Below are 20,709 nucleotides of genomic sequence, written 5' to 3' on the forward strand. Positions count from 1 at the left end.
ATGAACTGGCCGACATGTGCCCAAACTTGTCCCGGCCTATGTCTCGGAGGATTGAGTTATTCATCAAAGGGTTGCCTCCGCGTGTGAAGAGCTTGGTCACTGCAGCCCATCTCAATGATTTGACACAGATCGTTCGTCTGACTCACAAGATTGTGGATCAAGAGGTGGAAAGCGATTCATTACCCCCGCGTATTTCGGCCACTACTACTGCTACACCCACTGCCACTGCGTCCGCTAATGATAACAAGCGGAAGTGGAGTGATTATGACAAAGCATCCAGTGCTGGCCAGACTCAGAAAAGGCCAGACAACAACAACCGCAACATGAGCCAGTCGTCTTCTGTCAATCAAGGCCAGGGAAGTGGCCACAGCCAGGGTTCGTATGCAGGGAAGAAGCCACGATGTAACAAGTGTGGCTATCATCATTTCGGGTCGTGTACTCGGAAGTGTGACAGGTGTGGTAAGGCGGGCCATGAGGCCAGGGATTGTAGGGCCCCACAGCCTAAACACCAGCAGCAACAAAACCAGCAGAATCAGAGAGAACAGGGACAACCACCCCAGCAGAACCAGGGTTTCAGGAAGGGGTGCTATCAGTGTGGTGATGAGGGTCACTTTAAGCGGGATTGCCCTCAGTTAAACCAGAACGCTAACAACAACAACCGCCCGAATAACAACAATGCTGGAAACAACAACAACAACAACGGCAACAACGGCAACAACGGGGGTAATGGTGCTCGGGGCAGAGTGTTTCAGCTTGGAGCAGGGGATGCCAGGAATGACGGCAACGTTGTAACTGGTACGTTTCCTGTTAACAATCGTATTGCTTCTGTATTATTTGATTCGGGTGCCGATTGGAGTTACGTGTCCCTAGAGTTTAGTCAACGATTAGGGATAACCCCAACACCTTTAGAGGTTAAACAAGTAGTAGAACTAGCGGATGGTAAGACGATAGAAGCCTCGAATGTCCTTTTCGGGTGCAAACTAGATCTCGTGGGTCAGGTGTTTGATATTGACCTCCTACCCGTTACACTCGGTAGTTTTGACTTAGTGGCAGGCATGGATTGGTTGTCTAAGCACCAAGCAGAAATTCTGTGTAAAGAGAAGATTGTGCGTATTCCTCTCCCTGATGGAGAGTCACTGTTAGTTCAAGGGCATCGTAGTGGGACGATGGTTGGGATTATCACGGCCATGCGTGCACAACAGTATCTACAAAAGGGGTATCCTGCACTGTTAGCGTTAGTTACCAACGCTCAGTCTGAAGAGAGTAAGATCGAGGATCTACCAGTGGTGCGAGAATTCGCTGATGTATTCCCAGAGGAGCAACCAGGGTTACCTCCTCACCGTCAAGTAGAATTTCAGATTGATCTTGCACCGGGAGCGGCTCCAATTGCTCGAGCTCCTTACCGGTTAGCACCTGGAGAGTTACAGGAACTGTCCAATCAATTGCAGGAGTTGTTGGATAGGGGTTTCATTTGACCCAGTTCTTCGCCTTGGGGAGCCCCAGTTCTGTTTGTAAAGAAGAAAGACGGGTCATTCCGTATGTGTATCGACTATCGAGAACTCAACAAGGTGACCATTAAGAACCGCTATCCATTACCACGCATCGACGACTTGTTTGACCAGCTGCAAGGGTCAAGCTTCTATTCCAAAATTGACTTAAGATCGGGGTATCACCAGGTAAGGGTTAGGGAAGAGGATGTTCCCAAGACGGCTTTTCGAACGCGCTACGGACACTATGAGTTTTTGGTCATGCCGTTTGGATTGACCAATGCACCAGCGGTTTTCATGGATCTCATGAACCGCGTATGTAAGCCATATCTCGACGAATTTGTTATAGTGTTTATTGACGACATCTTGGTCTATTCCAAGAACAAGGAAGATCACGAGCGCCACCTACGTCTCATCTTGGAACTTTTGAGAAGGGAACAGCTGTATGCGAAATTTTCTAAGTGCGACTTTTGGATTCGGGAAGTGCATTTCCTTGGGCACGTTGTTAACGAGAAAGGGATACATGTGGACCCTGCGAAGGTGGATGCAGTTAAGAATTGGGCGGCACCAAAGACTCCGTCTGAGGTGCGTTAATTTCTTGGTCTCGCTGGATACTATCGAAGGTTTATTAGAGATTTCTCGAAAATCGCACAACCTCTCACCTCGCTAACACAGAAGAACACGGTATACTCTTGGGGAACGAAGCAGGAAGAGGCCTTCCAGTTGTTAAAACAGAAACTTTGCAGTGCACCGATCTTGTCGTTACCAGAGGGTACCGAAGATTTTGTGGTTTATTGTGATGCTTCGATTCAGGGTCTCGGTTGCGTGTTGATGCAACGCGAGAAGGTGATAGCTTATGCTTCTCGTCAGCTAAAGGTGCACGAGAAAAACTATACGACACACGACTTGGAGTTAGGAGCGGTGGCATTTGCATTGAAGATCTGGAGGCACTATCTGTACGGTACCAAATGCACCATCTACACCGACCATAGGAGTCTCCAGCACATCTTCGACCAGAAAGAATTGAATATGCGACAACGACGATGGGTGGAATTATTGAACGATTATGAATGTGCCATCAAGTATCATCCGGGCAAGGCGAATGTCGTAGCTGACGCCCTCAGCAGAAAGGATAATGCACCTAGGCGTGTGCGAGCATTGCAACTCACGATCCAGTCCAACCTTCCCTCCCAGATACGAGATGCTCAGTTAGAAGCGTTGAAACCAGAGAACGTTCGAGCTGAAGCTTTACGCGGCTCGAGGCAACGACTAGAACGGAAGGGAGACGGTGCTTACTACGTAACCGGACGCATCTGGGTCCCATCCTTTGGCAACTTACGAGAACTTGTAATGGAAGAGGCACATAAGTCACGCTACTCTGTACATCCGGGATCAGATAAGATGTACCACGACCTGAAAACTACCTACTGGTGGCCCAGCATGAAGGCTCATATAGCAACCTACGTCAGCAAATGTTTGACTTGTGCTAAAGTCAAAGCAGAACATCAAAAGCCCTCAGGTCTACTGCAGCAACCAGAGATACCCACATGGAAGTGGGAACAGATCGCTATGGATTTTGTGACAGGATTACCTAGAACTCAGGCGGGGAACAATACCATTTGGGTGATTGTTGATCGCCTCACGAAGTCAGCACACTTCTTAGCAATCAAGGAAACAGACAAGTTTTCTCAATTGGCAGCAATCTACCTTAAGGAATTGGTTTCTAGGCATGGGGTGCCAACTTCTATCATTTCAGACCGAGATCCGCGTTTCACTTCAGAGTTATGGCAGTCAATGCATAAATCGTTTGGTTCCCAACTCGACATGAGTACCGCTTATCACCCGCAGACAGATGGTCAAAGCGAGCGCACCATCCAGACACTTGAAGATATGCTTCGGGCATGCGTACTCGACTTTGGAAAAGGATGGGAGATGTAGGATCGTATTCTGACCCAAACGAGTCGTTCAGAGGCTTTCTCCTTGGTTTCAGGTGCGGAATAACAAGAAACTAAGGTAGAAATAGCACGCAGATCACTTTAACTACTTGTTTTATTGATTTGACGCTGATTACACTTCAAATCTCGCACCGGCAAAGCTTCGGCACGATTTCTCTAACTATTTCAAATGGAATCGCTAATGAGGTTTTTATAGTGATTGGGAACCGCTTATTGGACAGGCCCAATAAGCGGTCCAGACAAGTCATAAGAGCGGTCCAAGAAGACTGTCACTCGAGCGGTCCATGCCTTGTCGTACGAGCGGTCCAAACACTAAGTGTCCTAAAGAGCGATCCAACAACTAATTTGACCCTATAAGCGATCCAAACAACCTAAAACCTATACAATCACTATTTCTCATATATACAATCAATTCTATTGATTCTAAGACTCGAACGAAGATGTAGTCGACAGACAACTGCACCAACAGGAGAAGCACCTACCGTTGATAGAATTCTCCTACAACAACAGCTACCATTCAAGTATTAAGGCAGCTCCGTTCGAAGCACTGTACGGACGGAAATGTCGTTCACCTCTCTGTTGGCATGAGGTGGGGGATAGTCAGATCACAGGACCTGAGTTTGTTCTCGAGGCATCAGAAAGCATTGTGCAGATCCGAAACCGTATGGCCGCAGCTCGCGATCGTCAGAAAAGCTACGCTGACAAGCGTAGTAAACCGCTGGAATTTGAAGTTAATGACCGCGTTATGTTAAAGGTTTCACCCTGGAAGGGTGTGGTGCGTTTTGGGAAACGCGGCAAACTAAACCCTCGTTATGTAGGACCATTCAAAATTTTAGAACGGATTGGAAAGGTGGCCTACAGGTTGGAATTACCTGCTGAGTTGGGTAATGTCCATGATGTATTTCACGTATCGCAACTAAAGAAGTGTTTTGTTGATGAAACGCTAGTCGTACCATTTCAAGAGCTGAAGATAGATGACAAATTACAGTTTGTCGAAGAACCAATTGAGATTATGGATCGGGAGGTTAAAATTCGTAAGCACAGCCGCATACCGATTGTGAGAGTTCGTTGGAACTCAAGACGTGGTCCAGAGTTCACGTGGGAACGCGATGACCAGATGAAACTTAAGTATCCACATTTGTTCCCCACAGATCAGGCAGAACCTAGCAAACTTAATGCTGAGGCAACTAGTGAATTTCGGGACGAAATTCCCATTCAAGTGGGGGATGATGTGACACCCCAGGAAAACTAGTGAACAATATAGCTTACGTTAGTGAGTGCGTACCAAATTTCGGGACGAAATTTCTTTTTAGTTGGGGATACTGTGACAACTCGTAATTTAAACCCACTTTGTGTAACGTTACGTGCTCACGTAAACTATGTTGGGTGAATGTTATGGTTATTTTATGTGAATGTTATGTTTATTTTATGTGAATGTTATGTTTATTTTATGTGAATGTATATTTATACAAGTGACCCGACCGCACAAGACTCTCGAACGCACAACCTCTACTTGAACGCACAAGGCCTTGGGCCGTATTCCTTGTAACCGGAACCAATGGGCAGCCCATTAGGGGGTTTCGGCCCACTTATCTTATACGTACAACATACACACACACCTTAGGAGGTCATTCTCTCATTGTTACAATTCTCACAACACACACACAAACCCTAGACGACTTTCTCTCTCTCTCGTTTTGCTTGGAAGCCGACGGCACCAAGATCACAAGTTGGATCAATTCTTGTTCACCCTCTTTGATAACGGTTAGTGTTTAATATTGAGATCTTGTTAAATGATGTTGTGATTGCATGATTTTATTAAAACCGATTTGATGTTGCTATGCCTTGCATGCGAGTGATGATGTTTGATTTCTGTTGATGTTCTTGCTATTTGATTTGCTTAAATGTCATGTATGATTTACATAAGGATTGATGATCTTGTGATACTACCGAATAAACAAGCAATCGGCTGTGATATGAATTGAACCCGAATGTTATGTGTAAAGTTCTAGGGTTAATTCAATTAAATGGTATGGTATGGATTAGTGTTCATGTTTTGTTTTATTAGGGTTCATGTGATTTGGATGTAACAGCCATGTTTTGATTGATGATTGCTAGATAGAAACTGTTAATTGATTTTTTTTAGTAAACTTGGAAACCTTGAATTAGTGTAACTAATTTGCTTAAATCTTGGAAGTTGGTTAATCAATCACACAAGAGTAAATACACAAGCCCACTCGTACAAGGTCTCTTAGTCGCACAAGAGGCCCATACGCACAAGCTGACCCGATCACACAAGTTGTCCGGCCGCACAAGATGTTTTAATCGCACAAGGTACCCTAGCCGCACAAGGTTGTCGGATCACACAAGCTGGTCCAGTCGTACAAACCCACACTGATCGCACAAGAGTTGTCCAGTCGCACAAGACGAACTGGGCCACTCCGGATTGTTGTTTATTTGTTTATTGGGCTATACATTGTCCTGTTGGGCTTCTAAGTTGTGGGCCGGGTAGGTAATACATCGTACAACCCAAGCTGATCGCACAAATCAGCTTGGATCGCACAAGACTGTTATGTTGTTTAATTGTTTTGGGCCGTAGCTTTGGGCTGGGTAAGGAGCTGGACCGCACAAGTATTATGGGCCGGGCTATGGTGGATCGCACAACATGTTGGGCCGGATACTATTGGACTTATTTAAATCGTGCAAGTTGATATGTTGTGACTGTAACTTGTATAGCTTGATTGTTAAAGTGTTGCCATGATCTATACGTGCCTGAAACCTGTTAGTTATGTGTAAACCTGTGTGCATTACGTGAACCAAACCTGACTTGTATGATAAACGTGCTAGGACGTGGTTGAACACATTGTAGCTTAACTGAACTTTTTGTGTATCATACCGAGCAACCCCAGGTGAGTTCATTGCATTTTCTCAAGCATGCGTCCCGGTGGTTTGGGACAACTGGTAAACATTTGGAAGGGAAACATTGGGTAAACAACTTAATCGGTTTTGGTTATTGCCTGGAGGGCAATGGGGGTAATTAGTTGATAGCGCTATTAGGTGGGAAACCTCACACCGGGCCGTAAGGACGGGCGTGAACTAATTATCTGAGTAGGGCTATGGTTGTTAGAGGCACACTCCTCGGATACATATGGGCACACTCCCTAGGGTATCTAACGATGGCAACATAGCAATCAGTCGTTAAGGGGTACCCACTCCCCGGATACACATGGGCACACCCCCTAGGGTATCTAACATGAGCAACATCGTAACGCAACATTGAATCGCATTAACATACATCTGGTAACTCAACACGTTAACAAAACCTCGAACTCACCAGCGTAGTCTGACACACTTGTTTGCATGCTTGTAGGTCGTTAACCTTGGAACTTGGACTTGCTATCTGGGAGTGCTGGAGTGGTCATGGATCGAAGCTATTCGACTACTTATAATTGATACATTGGTTTTGAGTTTTATTATGAAACAATTGCTAAACGACTTATCATATGCTTCCGCTATATAACTCTTTGTGAATCGATATTTTGTTCGACATTTAATCTTGGCAATTAATGACATGCTTTATTTAAATATCTATCATTGGTTCAACGTGATTGGTGGCTCAGACTCTGATATGTAGCACGCCTCGCGGGGTTTCCGCAGGTGGTATTTTGGGGGTGTTACAGGAGTCCTTAATGAACTAATCCTTTTACTTCATGTGCAGGGAGCTTCTGCATGCTTTGATAGTCTATGGTATGTAGATAGTGGAGGCTCCGGGCACATGACAGGATGTAAAGCCCTCCTCAAAGACTTTAAAATCTATGGTGGGGGTGATATATCCTTTGGAAATAATAGTAAAGGGAAAGTTCTGGGGTCTGGAACAGTGCAATCTGGCAATGTAAAATTTGAAAATGTCAATCTAATAGACAATCTAAAATTCAACCTTCTGAGTGTGTCTCAAATGAGTGACAAAGGGTTTGGGTCATTCTTCACAAAAGACTGTTGTAGGATTGTTGGACCAGAAATGGTCAAAAAGATTGAAGCAATAATTAAAAATGGTCAAACAAAACTTGTTGCTCAAAGAAGTGGCAGTGTTTATGTTGTTGACATGTCTAAAGAGTGTCCCAGAGCTGATGCCTGTCTGTTCTCAGCTGCCTCTAACAAAGAGACAGAACTTTGGCACAAAAGACTGGGACACACAAATCTTAAGACAATAATAGAAATTTCAAAAAATGGTTTGGTGAGAGGCCTGCCACAAAAATTGTTTTCATGTCCTGAACATTGCATTTCCTGTTTAAAAGGAAAACAGCATAAAAGTTCCTACAAGTCCATTGAGGAGTCCAAAACAACCCAGTGCTTGCAAATGCTGCACATGGATTTGTTTGGCCCAGTTCAAGTCATGAGCCTCAAAAAGAAAAGATATTGTTTAGTTATAGTTGATGACTTTTCTAGGTTTACATGGACTTTCTTTTTGCACTCTAAAGATGAAACTGCAGGCATTTTGCAAGACTTTGTGACACAGGTTGAAAAGCAATTTGATCTTCCAGTGAAAAGCTTTAGGAGTGACAATGGCACAGAATTTAAAAATAGGGAGTTGGATGCCTTCTGTGTGAAGAAAGGGATTGTATGGCAGTACAGCATCCCTAGAACACCAGAGCAAAATGGGGTTGTTGAAAGAAAGAACAGAACTTTGATTGAGGCTGCCAGAACCATGCTTGCAGATTTAGGTTTGCCATTAACTTTCTGGGCAGAGGCAGTAAACACTGCTTGCTATGTCCAGAACAGAGTTTTAATCAACCCCAGGCACAAAAAGACTGCCTAGGAAATTCTGTATAAAATCAAATCACTGATCTCATACTTCAAGGTATTTGGGTGCCCATGCTTTATTTTGAACTTAAAAGATTCCATTTCTAAATTTGCAGCCAAAATTGATTGTGGTTATTTTCTGGGATACTCAACCACTGCCAAGGCGTACAAAGTGTTCAATGCACGGACCAAGGTAGTGGAGGAGACTTTGGATGTAAAGTTCAATGAACTTTCATCAATGAAAATCCCAGCAAATCCTGCTGAACTGTTTGATCTTGAAAAATTCACTTTTGAAAATACTGCTGTCAAGACTAACAGTGCAGGTCCATCAGAGGATACAACACCAGACTATGGGTATGAAGTCATCATTCCTCAAAGGTCTGCCACAAAAGGGAAAGCATCAGTTGTTCAAAACAACTGTCAAAGCTCAACCACTGCTACATCAACAGTTGTTGATCAAAGTAGCCCATCCACCACTGCTTCCATATCCTCAACTACTGCTGACAAAAGTCCTCAAACAGTGGATAAAAGTCAGCAGTGGTCCACTCCATTACCACCCACTCCACCACCTTTTGAAGCCACTGCTGGGTCATCCAAGTCACCAGCAGTGGTTAGCTCAGATGATACACATTTGCAGCCTTCACCAACAAATGCCATCATACCATATCAAGGAGATTTAATTTTCTTGAGATCTCATCCACCTGATCAAATAATTGGCAACATCAATGAAGGGGTGCTCACAAGAAGCCAAACCCAAAACATTTGTCTTTTTGCTGGTTTTCTATCACTCCATCAGCCAGTCAAGTACCAAGAGGCACTGAAAGACAACAGCTGGGTAGAAGCCATGCAAGAGGAGCTCCAACAGTTCAAGAGAAAACAAGTATGGGAGCTTGTACCACTGCCAAAAGAGGTCAGTCCCATTGGCACAAAGTGGGTCTTCAAGAACAAAACAGATGAAAGGGGCATTGTTGTCAAGAACAAAGCCAGGCTTGTGGTTCAAGGTTACAGACAGGAAGATGGGATTGATTATGATGAAACATTCGCCCCTGTTGCAAGATTGGAAGCTATCAGACTGTTCCTGGCCTTTGCTGTCAACCACAACATGAAGGTGTTTCAGATGGATATCAAAAGTGCTTTCCTCTATGGTACATTGCAAGAAGAGGTATATGTATGTCAACCTCCAGGCTTTGAGGATCCATTTTATCCTGATCATGTCTACAGGCTAAACAAAGCCTTGTATGGCTTGAAACAAGCACCAAGGGCCTGGTATGAAACTCTTTCCAACTTTCTACTCTCAAATGGTTTCAAAAGAGGTACCATTGATAAAACACTGTTTCTTAAATGGAGAGGGAAAGATTTAATGATTGTCCAAATTTATGTGGATGACATTATTTTTGGAAGCACATGTACCAAAATGTGTGAAGAGTTTAGAGAACTCATGACAGCTGAGTTTGAAATGAGTGCAATGGGTGAGCTGCAATGCTTTCTTGGTCTCCAAGTACAGCAAATGCAAAATGGAACTTTCATTCATCAAAGCAAATATGCTAAAGAACTTTTAACCAAATTTGATATGAATGATTGTAAACCATGCAGCACACCCATGGCCACAAATAAGCTGGTCATGTCTAATGAAAAGGATGAGCTGATTGACCAAACACTTTATAGAAGCATGATTGGGTCTTTACTGTACCTAACTGCATCTAGACCAGACATCATGTTTGCAACATGTGTCTGTGCAAGAAGTCAATCAGCTCCCAGAAAATCTAATCTCATTGCTGTAAAAAGGATTCTCAGATACATAAAAGGTGCTCCCACACTTGGTATCTGGTATCTAGCTAATGGGAATATCAAGCTTTCAGGTTTCTCAGACAGTGACTTTGCTGGTTGCCACACAACAAGGAAGTCCACTTCAGGAGGGTGCCAGTTTCTAGGTGATTGCTTAGTTTCTTGGCAAAGCAAAAAGCAAGCAGCAGTTTCAACATCCACTGCTGAGGCTGAATACATTGCTGCTGCAAGCTGTACAGCCCAACTCCTGTGGCTTCAAAATCAGTTACTGGATTTTGGTATCACTGCCTTAAAGACACCACTTATGCTGGATAGCCAGGCAGCAGAAAATATCATCAAAAATCCAGTTTCCCATTCTACCACCAAACACATCGACATCAGACATCACTTTGTGAGGGATTGCTATGAAAAAGGTTTGATTTCTCTGCATCATGTCCCAACTAAAGACCAGCTGGCAGATGTGCTCACAAAAGCACTTGATACAGCCACTTTTGAAAGTCTGGTCTCTAGGATTGGGATGCTGAACATGGAATAACAAGCAACATCTTGTTTTCTATGAATAAAAGCAACAAAATGTTTTCAGAAAATCAAAAATCCATCCTTAAAAATAGCTTAAAAATGAAAATTTCATTAAAATCCTTAAAAGTCTGCCATAACCACTGATTGTTCAAAAGTCTGCTCTACATCAAAATGTCTGCCCATTGCTGAAAGGCAACCTCTGTTCACTCATTCCTTGATAACTACTGTTGTTCAAAAGCAGTGTCTTATCCACTGATATGCTATCTACTGATAGTAAAAATCATCCACTGCTCCCTTTCCACTGCTTTCATCCGTTGCTTTCACCAAAAGTACTGTCCTTCATTTTCACCAGTGGTTGTCACGTGGGCAGTACATAGCAGTCAGACTTTTTGTAACGGCTGCCACGTCAGCATTCACTTTTTCTCCTATAAAACTCCCCACTCACCATCCAAACAGGGTTTTACTGTCGAATTGAATTCACAAAAATTCTCTTCTCAAAGCAGTTTTTCTTTCCATCTCCCACAAAATTCCTTCGATAAATCGTTTCAAAAATGACAAAATCGAAGTCATCTGCAAAACCCACATCAAAATCCTCGAAAACAGCCTCTCAAAAGGAAATCATCACTGACATTCCATTCAAAAAATCTCACAATCTCCTGGGTCTTCTCACAAAACCAGGAACCACAGATGTTTTCGATTCCATTATCACCATCTTGGCAAAATCAAAGTACAAAACTTTGCTCACCGCCGACGCACCCATCTACTTGGCAACCCAAAGGGAGTTTTGGAAGAATGCAACCCTTGAAAAACAAGGAGACATTGCAACTGAAATCAAATCTTCCATAAAGGGTAAAGCTGTCCACATTACACCACAATCCATCTCCGAAGTCTTTCAACTCGATGACCAGGCAGGTAAAACTTCCTTCACTAGAAACGAGTTGCACACTAACTTCATTGAAAGAGGGTATGAAGCCACAATGATGACGAAACTAACCTTAGAAAAAGGTTATTTTCCTCCTGCAACAAGATTTCTGTTTCATACCCTCCTAGTATGTGTTTCAAACAAAACCACTTCTTTCAATGAGATCCCTATAAAGATTCAAAATCTGGGATATGCGATTCTTCAAGAAGAAAATTATAACTATTCTCGGGAAATCTTTAAAGATTTGGTTAATAATGTTGAAAGCAAATCATTTTTACTGTTTCCAAGGTTTTTAAGATATTATTTTCAAAAGAAATTCAGTAAGGATGATTTGTCTCTAATAAACCAAGGTGAAATAACTGCAATAAACTGTCTAACATCTGAAACATTTTCACGTATGTTAGCACCTTGCAAAACACAAGCAGGGGGTACCTGAGCAGACTTTAGCAGCTACCACTGCTCCTCAGGTATCTGCTGCTGAGCCTACTGCTCTAGGTGATCAAAGCAGCAGAACAACTGTTTTGAAACCCACACCTACCACACCAAAAAGGCCATCCAAAAAGAAAAATCAAAAACCCTCCAAACCAATCAAAAAGGCAACTCTGGCAGATGAGATACCAGAGTTAATGCCTGTGACAACACAAATGTCAATAGAAACCACTGCTGCTTCTTCCTCACAGCAGTTGGTACAAATATCTCAACCCATAACCATAACTCCTCCTGTTTCTTCACAAAAAGGACAGGTTGTACACAAAGGGCCACCGCATCATGATGCTCTGGATACACTTGTCTCCATCATCCACAGCTCAATGCCCGGAGCAATTTCGCCTTCTAGACCCACCATCACATCCTCAATTCCCCCAAAAACACAACTACTGTTGGATGCAATTGACTTGAACCATGCACTATCCAGTCCTTCTCAATCACCTGTCAATGAGAATATACCTCAACAAATGACTGGGCCTGCTGTATCATCCATTGCTAACCCACCAACAAAACCTGAGGAGGTTACACCCATCGAGTTACAAGTAACTCTTTGTGGTAATCCAAGTGAAGCAGCCACTACAACTGTTGAACCTACAGGTTTACAGTTGGGCAGTGGTTTCATTAATAAGACTTCCTTGGAGGCAATTCCTTACATAGCACCTCTGCCAACCACTAGTGGATTTATATATCCAACTGGCATCATCAAAAGGTTGTCAAGTGTTGAAGGAAGAAGACCCCAGTACCAAGAAAAAGGGGCATCAGTGGTTAGTGTTTGGAATAAATTCCCTACATCTGCCACTAATAAAACCACTGTTAGTGGGAAATCAGATGATCCCATTAAATTGGGTGATGATTTAAAGTACCAGAAATTGACGGATCGTGTTGAAAAACTTGATAACTCTGTTGCAGAGCTCAAAAATATGCTCCAGCAGTTGTTACAGGTACAAAAGGTACAATCCACTGTTGTTCCACCTCAAGCACCTGCTCTACACCAAGCACCTGCTACAAATGAGCTCTTGAATCTCTTTCAACCTTATCTCCATCATCAGGCACAACTGGCAGATCAGCAACATGAAAAACATGTTCAACAGCTGAGAAATGCTATGGAGTCTAGGTTCAAAGACACTCAGGCTGATCTAAAGGCTCTCAAAACTCAGATCCTGCACACCACTGGCACTGCTCCTCCACCGGTATTTTTCATTAATCACCTCCCTGAAGATAATGCCAAAAAGGGGGAGAAAATTCAAGAATGGAGAAGAAAGGGAATAACTGATGGTCTTTACCTTGCACCAGAAAATTCAAATATGACTAAGCAGATCCCCTTGCCAGATGGTAGTAAGAAGATTGATGAGACTACAAATGCACTTGCAGAAGCACTTGCTTGTGTAAAAAGGGATAGAGAGGCCAAAAAGAAAGCCAAGGTGGATTATCCGGATCAGGGTACTTCAGGGTCAAGAGATGATGAAAATCTTTTTGATGAAAAGAAGAAGCCTACTAGAAAAGTAAGGCTACCCAAATCCATTCCGGTCAGGTGTTCAAAGTCTGTTCAAAAACCACCTCCCAAAACAGGTGTTGTAACCTCTGTTGTATCAACTGCTGTTGGTACCTCAGTAGTTTCAACATCTGCCCTCACTTCAACACACACCACCTCAACACACACTTCATCTACTGCTTTACCACCATCACCACCAAAATCACAATCACCTCCTGTCAAAAGGCAGAAGACAGCAGATGTTAAAACATCTGTTGTAAAGACAACAGTGGTTGGAACACCAGTTGTTTCAACAGCTGTTAGTCTATCACAAACCACTGCTCTTACAACCACCTTTACATCCAAAACATCATCAGTCCCTCCTCAAATAAAGAGGAGGAGGCTAACTCCTAAAGATGATGTCACTGCACCATCCCAAACATCTTCAAAACCTTTAGCCCTTGTCAATATACCAAAACCAGTTCCACTTTCTTCTGTTCCTATGCACAAACCTTTACCTCTTGCAGGTGTTCAATTTCCTCTTGAACTAGAAGCTGTCAGAGAAGAGATAAAATCCTTCTATACTGAGGATGACCCTGCCAAAAGGAGTTTGCCCTCAATCAAAGGATATCCATGGCCCAAAAACATTGATGAATATTTGAAAATAAAGGCCAAACAAGCAGAGGATATCTCACAAAGAAACTCACAAGGGAAATCTGACAAAGAAGTTTCAAGATACTACCAATATCTGCTTACACAAGTCAGTTCCCTGGAACGTTTTGCAAAGAATGTTAGTCAACAAATTTCTGAAAGAGCAGCTGAAACTCTGAAGAAAGACTACATTGAAAGCATCATGTTTTACAAGAAATACAAAGGAGAGAGACACAAAAGATGCTCATGGTGACGTCAGCAAAAGATGCTCAGTGTCTGTATAGATCAGAGGTTAGAGTTTGTTAGGAGGTTAGATGTCACTTTCATGGTGACGTCAGCAAAAGATGCTCAGTAGTTTGCAAGTGCTTATAAATAGTACAGTACATTGTACTGTTCTATTAGCTCTTCACATCATTCGTCTTCTTTGCACGAACAAACTACTGAGCTCGGGCTGAGGGGGAGTTTGCATTCATACATCATCATTGTAATCGTGTTTGAAATAAATTCAATCATTCGGTTCTATGTGTAAAGATGTTTGATTAAAAGTATTACTCTCATTTGATTGTATACAAAGTTTGTGTTCATCTTAATTTCCGCTGCACACTCATTCATTTCCATCTTATTTTACAAACAAAAGTATAATCAAAAGGAAACTTAGATCCAACAAACCGTTAAAGTAATGCATGTTATGTGATAGATACGTGTAGGAACTTTGATGCTCTATTTGAAAACCACTAAATGACTAACTGGTAATCATATTAGGACGTGATTGACCGACCTTGACTGTTAGCTATATTTGAGAATCTAACCGAGCAAACCGAGGTGAGTTCACACACTCTCTAAGGCATGGGATTTCCGGTGGTTGGGAATGGGTAAAAGAATTTAAAACGGAATCTACATATCCTTCTTGGGTAGGATATGTACGGCCATCCTCCATAGGTAGCATGCCAATATTAATCTTGCGTATTCTCCTTGGGTAGAACTACGTACGTTCGTCCTCCTTGGGTAGGACAACAACCTTAAAACTTACTAGACAAAACTCTATCACGAAGTCCCTCAATTTATATCGACTTAATCGCCGAGGCCAATGGCGAGCGGGTCATTAGTTAATAACGCTATTAGGTTTAACAAACCTCACACCGTGTCAGTCGGACGGGCGTGTACTAATGGACTATGGAAAACTGTCAGTGATGATAGACACTGACGTAGGGCACAACTTATTTGCGTTAGTGGTCGATATGGTAAGGTTTAGTGGTTCACATGGGGAAGCCCCCACTGATCATGGATATGGTTTGGGTAATAACGAATGAACTGGTTAATCATGCTTTCAACTACGGGGTAACCCCCACGGCAATTACGCCAACGAAAGAGAAACCACGTTTTCAGAAACAACTTAAAACTAATCAACCAACCGTGAACTCACTCAACTTTGTTGTTGACTCGTTGTTACATGCCATACAGGTCATTGAATGCTTGGAGCTTGCACGAGGAAGGAGTCATTGTGGGATATGGACTGTTATGTTCCTTGCCTAATATTTAAATCCTTATGATCTTATTAAACTTACGCTTTGGACTTTAAACTTATGAACTATGGACTTATATTTTGGGTTTTACTTTTAATGCTTTCGCTGTTTAATTCGAACTTAGTTAACTAGCTTTGGTCACCAATTGTATTGTGGTTGATTTTATTTACTTATTACGTTGTTCAATATGATTGGTGGCTCGATCCTGGTCATGTCACGCCTCCAAGCGGTGATACTCCGCATGGTGGATTTTGGGGGTGTGACAGTTAGGCTTTCCACGCTTACCAAATCTTGCTACGTGTCACACCCCCAAAATCCACATGCGGAGTATCACCGCTTGGAGGCGTGACTAACCAGGATCAAGCCACCAATCATATTGAACAATACAATTAAATATTCAAAACCAAACGCAATATAATTGGTGATCCAAAACAAACCAAACATGTCTAAGAAATCAGCGGAAGCATAGTAATGTTTAAATAACCAACACATAGTTTAAAGTTCAAATGTTTAAGTATGGAACATAACAGCCCATAATCCCACAACGTCCACGCCTCCTCGTGCAAGCTCCAAAAGTACCTATTGACTTGCAAGGCATGTAACAACGAGTCAACAACAAAGTTGAGCGAGTTCACAGTTGGTTGTTTAGTTTTACCAGTTCGTTTTGAAATCATATGTTGTTTCGTAAACCACGAGTTAACCAGTAACCTTTTGTTTCCCAAACCATAACCATAAATAGTGGGGGGCTTCCCCTGTGAACCACTAGACCATACCATATCGACTACTAAGGAAATATAAGTTGTGCCCTGCATCAGTGTCTATCATCACTGGCAGTTTGCCATAGTCCATTAGTACACGCCCGTTCGAACGACACGGTGTGAGGTTTGTTAAACCTAATAGGGCTATTAACTAATGACCCGCTCGCCATCGGCCTCGGCGATTAAGTCGATATAAAGAGGAGGGACTTCATGATAGAGTTTTGTCTAGTAAGTTAAGGTTGTTGTCCTATCCAAGGAGGACGAACGTACGTAGTTCTACCCAAGGAGAATACGCAGGAGTTATAGTGGCACCCTACCCAAGGAGGATGGCCGTACATATTCGACCCAAGGAGAATATGTAGTTTTCCGTTTTAGTTCTTTAACCCATTCCCATCCCTTGGGAATCCCATGCCTTGTAGAAAGTGTGAACTCACCTCGGTTTGCTCGGTATGCTTAATTACTTGTGCACAATTAATTCAATCAAAGCCTATAGTTTGCACATACACACAAATCAGTTGACATTCACATGTTTGACTAACAGGCAAGATCATCACGTACATGCAAGTAACAACTAACGCATAGCATTTATCAGTTATACAAGTTCATGCAAGTCATACTTATCATATAACAACAGCTAACTAACCCAGTTAACCCTTAACAGACTTAACTGAGTTCACTGTGCAGTTTCACCCTTGACAAAACCCCTTGTTTCGTCGTTGATGTGTGTAAAATACAACATATAAATCACATCAATTAAGGCATAAAACTAACCCTTTTTAAGTACTAATGTTGGAGAAAGAGTGTTTTTGTCTTTCTTTTGTATTTTCAGGATGAAATGAGCTCAAATTCACAAAAGAAGCAAAAAGACAACTAATTCTAGCATAAATACAAGAAAAGGAATAAAAGTAGACTGCCCGGACCCTCAACGGCATCCTCCAAGGCAAAGAAGAGAAAGCAGAAGTCTGAACACGCCCCGTGCTCAGCCAGCACGGGGCCGTGCCCAAGAAGCAGCATAAAAGACAAACTTATAGAAGCTTCCATTGCCCACCACGGGGCCGTGTCCAGCGGGCATGGGGGCGTGGTGAAAGTACAGCAGGCGCATTAATTGTAATTGCGAATTACAATTAATGAGGAGAGAGAGTGTCAGACGGGCACGGGGGCGTGTCCAGTGGACGCGGGGCCGTGCCCAGCCTTCTGTTCAGCCTATAAATAGGAGTGCTTGGTTTCATTCCATCTCATCCCTTGGCACACCACCTCTCTCACACTTCATCCACCACCCACCACCACCATAACACCATCATCCACCACCATCACCCATTGTCCATCGTAGAGTGTGTGAGTCGTCTCGGGATCCAAGATTGATCGTAAGAGTTCTTGACAATCAAGGCCATGTTTGCCTAAGTCTCTTACATCACTTGGTGAAGACAAGTGTTTAGTATAATACTTTTTATTTTTAATCTTTTGCACTTTTTATTTGGTTTTGTATTAATGACTTTAATAACTAGTTGCTTATGTTGAAGGTGATCTTTCCTTATCGTTTGTCCGTGGTGTCTTGGCATTATTTTACTGTCTATATAAAATAAAAGATTTTCACCATTCATATCTCCACGGTCTATATGGAGGTATGTTGGCTACCTGGTCGGGGGTTAAGGGAACGGTTTGGTAAAGGTCTTGCCCTTGTTCAGCGTTTAGAGGTCCTGCTTGGGACCTGGGTCAAATTTAGTAGGATCTCCTTCAATGCCCATAGGTATTGGATGGCGGGGATCCAAACTCTTTGACCCCCTCATAAGTTAACTACTATTAATACTATAACCCAGCTATTTAGGACTGTATCCCTGCTGACTCAGACTACTTAGCCGAGGGTAACGTCACCGCCGAAAGCGGGGCCTACCACAATTTGCATTAATAACTTAATTCATTATCTTTCAATAATCCGAGCCTTTAGGATTGTATCCTTGCTGACTCAAACTACTGGGTTGAGGGTAACGTCGCCTTCAAAAGAGGGGCCTACTACAATAACTAAGATAATCTCTTAAACAAGTGCAAAAGTGCGAAAATAATCAAAGGTTATACTAATACACGTGTCGGATCCAAGTGATTCATCTTGTCTATCTGTTTTTATTTTATTTTATTTTTCAGCATTTAGTTAGTTTTTATTTTCTTAGTTTAAAAACATTTTTCTCATTTTTTGATTTGATTAGACGTTGAGGATAAACCGGTATTAAAAGCTCTTGTGTCCTTGGACGACCTCGGTATCTTACCAACACTATACTACGTCAACGATGGGTGCACTTGCCCATATGTGTGTTTAGTGTTAGTGAATATCGTGTTTTATAAATTTAAAACTTGGCTAAAAGTGTAAAAAGGGCTTAAATATACATCAAAAATATAACACACTTCACGCACATCAAGTTTTTGGCGCCGCTGCCGGGGACACAAGGATTTTAAGAAAGTTAGGAATCAACGACCTAATCATATTTTTATTTTTCTTTTTAATTTTTAGGATTTTTCTTAGTTTTTCAGCTTCTGCAGGGCTCAGCACGGGCCGTGCCTGGTCGGACACGGGCCGTGCCCAGCATCGTTACTGGCAGTTTTTGTTTTCCAAGTTACAGAAGGCTGACCACAGGGCCGTGCCGGTGCAACACGGGGCCGTGTCCAACTTCCAGTAACTGGGGATTTGGAAAACAATCACTGAAACTCCGACCACGGGCCGTGTTCACTAAACACGGGGCCGTGGTGAACCTCCTGACCAACATTCTTTTCTGTTTTTATTGCAGGACTTGGAACCCGACGCCAACCTCACGTAATGTATGAGCTCCAGTTCCAATAAAGACATAAAAGAACCACTAGAAGAACCCGAACGCTTTCTCAGAAAAAGGTTAAAAGCCAAAAACCAAGAGAAGGTTTCGGGTGATCCACCTCCAATGGCGGACCAACGTACCCTTATGGATTATCTACGACCCACCGTAGGTAATCTAGGCGCCGCTATCAATGCTCCGAATGTCGAAGCTAATAACTTCGAACTCCGGCCGCATTTGATACAAATGCTCCAAAACTCCGCAACCTTCCATGGGCTTGCGGACGAGGATCCCCATCTACATATAACTAATTTGTTGGAAATATGTGATACCTTTCGGATCAATGGAGCATCAAACGACGCCATCCGCCTCCGTATGTTTCCCTTCTCTCTAAAAGACCGAGCGAAAGCTTGGCTCAACGCCCTCCCAGCTGGATCGGTAAACACCTGGGATGAACTAGCCCAAAAATTTCTACATAAGTATTTCTCTCCCGCTAAAACTGCTAAGTTAATGACTGAAATTAAAAGATATTCACAAGAGGACGGGGAATCCTTATATGAAACTTGGGAAAAGTTCAAGGAGCTATTACGCAAGTGTCCCCATCACGGCCTTGCAATATGGCAACAAGTATCCACTTTCTATAATGGATTGTTGCCACACACTAGGCAGAGACTTGATTCTAGCTCCGGGGGACTTTTAGGTAATCGACGCCCACACGAAATATATAATCAAATTGAGGAAATTGCTCAAACCAATTTTCAATGGCACACCCCCCGGGGAAATAAGTCTATCGCCCCGGGCGCCCATAAGGTCGATGAAAGCACTTCTTTACAAGCCCAAATCGAGGCCCTTTCTTCAAAGATAAAAAAATTGGAAATGACAAAAACAGTCTCGGTTATGGCTTGTGAAGGGTGTGGTGGGTCACATGAAAATTGGAGTTGTATGAAAGAAACAGACGATCAACAAGAAATGGTAAACTACATTGATAATAGACCTAGGCCGTCGGGTCCCCCAACGGGAACTTACAACCAAGGATGGCGAAACCACCCAAACCTTGGTTGGAGGGAACCCGACAATAGTAGTAACCAACAAACCCAACGAACAAACTTTCAACAACCACGAAATGAGTCACAAAATTTCACTCAACAACAAAGTGGACGAGAAAGGCTCGAAGATACTGTATCTCGCCTCGTCTCCGACACTGATAAGAAAAACTCGGAAAGATTTCTACAATTAGAATCAAATTTTAGAAATCAACAAGCTAGTATTCAAAACATAGAAAAACAATTAAATCAAATAGCTCAAAATTTTTCCGAGAGACCGCAAGGCGCATTACCAAGCAATACCGAAACGAACCCAAAAGCGCAAGTTCACCTCATCACACTACGGAACCGCACCGTAGGGCCTGCAGAAGTGCTACCACCAACGGAAGAAACAGTACCCACACCTCTGCAGGAAAAGAACTCCCATCCGTCACCAGAGCCTACCAAGGCTCCTCGAGTTCCGTACCCCGGTAGGTTAATTCGTCAAAAGACCAATGAGCAATTCGCAAAG

General features: G+C 42.8%; 1 non-coding gene across 1 annotated transcript; it reads right to left on the reverse strand.

Moving 5' to 3' along the window:
- Nucleotides 1–19,659: 19,659 nt before the first annotated feature.
- LOC118487792 lies at nt 19,660–19,766 on the reverse strand. Its single transcript, XR_004882735.1, has one exon. It is a non-coding gene; the product is annotated as a small nucleolar RNA R71 (small nucleolar RNA).
- Between the last annotated feature and the right edge of the window lie 943 nt (nt 19,767–20,709).

This window comes from Helianthus annuus, chromosome 15 (genome assembly GCF_002127325.2).
Source record: "Helianthus annuus cultivar XRQ/B chromosome 15, HanXRQr2.0-SUNRISE, whole genome shotgun sequence".
NCBI lineage: Eukaryota > Viridiplantae > Streptophyta > Magnoliopsida > Asterales > Asteraceae > Helianthus > Helianthus annuus.